Source organism: Mandrillus leucophaeus, unplaced genomic scaffold, assembly GCF_000951045.1.
Source record: "Mandrillus leucophaeus isolate KB7577 unplaced genomic scaffold, Mleu.le_1.0 Scaffold55, whole genome shotgun sequence".
Taxonomy (NCBI): domain Eukaryota; kingdom Metazoa; phylum Chordata; class Mammalia; order Primates; family Cercopithecidae; genus Mandrillus; species Mandrillus leucophaeus.
In genome coordinates, this window is record NW_012105919.1 from 2,200,658 (window position 1) to 2,203,644 (window position 2,987).

The 2,987-nt window shown below is 46.6% G+C and overlaps 1 pseudogene; it reads left to right on the forward strand.

The window, feature by feature from the left end:
- LOC105552264 overlaps nucleotides 1-1,842 on the forward strand; it is a 3,381-nt pseudogene extending 1,539 nt beyond the window's left edge.
- Nucleotides 1,843-2,987: the final 1,145 nt, after the last annotated feature.

Genomic DNA, 2,987 nt, shown 5'->3' on the forward strand with positions numbered 1-2,987 from the left:
AGACTCCGTCTCAAAAAGAAAAAAGAAAAAGAGCTGCCCCCACGCCTTCATGCAGCTTGTGAATGTGCAAAGCGTCCTCTCTCTTCCAGCACCCAGGCCAGAATTGAGATTGATTCTCTCTAGGCAGGAGTCGACATCTATACCTCCATTACTATGCCCAATTCGAAGAATTGAATGTTGACCTGTTCCATGCCTGATTCGAAGAATTGAATGCTGACCTGTTCCATGGCATCCTGGACCCATAGAAGAAGCCCTTCGAGATGCCAAACCAGACAAGTCACAGATTCATGATATCACCCTGGTTGTTGGTTCAGCTTCTAACTGCAAGATTCAGAGCTCGCCCAAGACTTCTTCAATAGAAAAGAACTGAAGGCTGGGCATGGTGGCTCATGCCTGTAATCCCAACAGTTTGGGAGGCTGAGCTGGGAGGATCACTTGAGCCCAGGAGGTTGACACTGCAGTGGGTCATGACTGTGCCACTGCACTCCAGCGTGGGCAACAGTACGAGACCCTGTCTCAATAAAACAAACCAAACTGCATAGGAGCATTGACCCTGATGAAGCTGTTGCTTACGATCCAGCTACCCAGGCAGCCATCTGATCTGGAGACAAACCAGAAAACATTCAAGACTCATTGCTCCTGGATGTCACTCCTCTTTCCCTTTCATTGAAACTGCTGGCTGAGTCACAACAGTCATTGTTAAGCATAATACTTCCATTCCTACCAAGCAGACACAGACCTTCACTACCTGCCCTGGCAGCCAGACTGTCGTGCTTACTCAGTTTATGAAGGCGAGCGTGCCATGAGCAAGGATAACAGCCTGCTTGGCAAGTTTGAGCTCACAGGCATACCTCCTGTGACAGTGTTCCTCACACTGAAGTCACTTGACACTGATGTCAGAGACATTCTCAGTGTCTGTGCTCTGGGTGTGGTGCAGTGGCACAGTCATGGCCCACTGCAGTGTCAACCTCCTGGGCTCAAGTGATCCTCCCGGCTCAGCCTCCCAAGCTGTTGGGATTACAGGCATGAGCCACCATGCCCAGCCTTCAGTTCTTTTCTATTGAAGAAGTCTTGGGCGAGCTGGGTGTGGTGGCTCACACCTGTAATCCTAGCATGTTGGGAGGCCGAGGCAAGTGGATTACTTGGGCCCAGGAGTTTGAGACCATCCTGAGCAACAATGGTGAAACCCCATCTCTAAAAAAAAATACAAAAAAATTAGCCAGGTATGATAGGGTGCACCTGTAGTCTCAGCTACTTGGGGATGCTGAGGCAGAAGGATCACTTGAGCCCAGGAAGTCGAAGCTGCAATGAGCTGAGTTTGCACCACTACACTTTAGCCTGGGCAACAGAGCAATGTCTCAAAAAAAAAAAAAAAGTACAGGAAAAAAGAACAAGATTACTATCACTAATGAATGACTGTTTGACCTAATGAAGGGTCGTTTGAGCAAGGAGGACATTGAGCGTATGGTCCAGGAAGATGAGCAGTACAAAGCTAAAGATGAGAAGCAGAGGGTCAAGAATTCACTTGAATCCAATGCATTCAACAGGAAAGCCACCGTTGAAGATGAGAAAATTCAAGGCAAGATTAATGGTGAGGACAAACAGAAGATTCTTGACAACTGTAATGAAATTATCAACTGGCTCCATAAGAATCAGATGGCAGAGAAGGAAGAAATTGAACATCAGCAGAAAGAGCTGGAGAAAGACTGCAACCCCATCATTACCAAGCTGGACCCAAGTGCTGGAGGACCGCCAGGAGGCTCACCTGGGGGAGTCCCTGGTAATGGAGCTCCTCCCTCTAGTGGTACTTCCTCAGGGACAACCATGTAAGAGGTTGATTAAGCCAACCCCAATATAAAGATCACATGATTCCACATAGCTGAAACACTGAAGAACCCAAATTTGTAACAAATTCTGTGGCAGTTTTAATGCTGAGCTGCTAGGGGCCGGGCGTAGTAGCTCACGGCTGTAATCCCAGCACTTTGGGAGGTTGAGACAGGTGAATCACTTAAGGTCAGGAGTTCGAGATTAGCCTGGCCAACATGGTGAAACCCTGTCTCTACTAAAAATACAAAAATTAGCTGGGCATGGTGGTGCACACCTGTAATCCCGGCTACTCGGGAGGCTGAGGCAGAAGAATCGCCTGAACCCGGGAGGTGGAGGTTGCAGTGAGCAGAGATCGCACCACTGCACTCCAGCGTAGGTGACAGAGCGGGACTCCATCTCAATAAATAAATAAATAAAGTCGAGCTGCTAAATTACTGGACATTCTCAATACTTATATGGAACATGTGCACAGGGGAAAGAAGTAACATTGTAGTTTATAAGCACTGTATTGTAAGTGGAAAATGCAATGTCTTAAATAAAACTATTTAAAATTGGCACCCCCCAAAAAAACAGCCGGTCTGGGTGGCAGTCACCTGTATTTCAAGCTACTCAGGAGGCTGAGGTGGGAGGATTGCTTGAGTCCAGGAGGTGGAGGCTGCAGTGAGCCATGATTGCTCCACCGCACTCCAGCCTGGGTGATGGAGCGAGACCCCATCTTGAAATAAATACATAAATAAATAAAGTGAACAATTCAGCAGCATTTAGTACATTCACAACATTATGAAGCTACCACCTCTATCAAGTTCCAAAACTTATTTTTCACCTTTACTTTGATAATTGGAAGCATTGATCATTCCAAAACATTTTTATCACCCCAAAAGGAAAAACCCTGTATCCGTTAAGCAGTCACTCCCCATTGCCCCTCCCCCAGCCCCTGGCAGCCAGCCATCTGCTCTCCATCTCTATGGGTTTCCCTATTCTGGACATTTCATATGAATGGAATCAACACTACATGTTTCTGTGTAACTGGCTTTGTCTCTTAGCATCGTGGTTTCGAGGCTTATCCCATTGTGGCGTGTATCATTCCTTCATTCTTTTCTATGGCTGAATCATGTTCCCTTGTATGGATACCCTACCTTTTTTTTTTTTTTTTTTTTTTT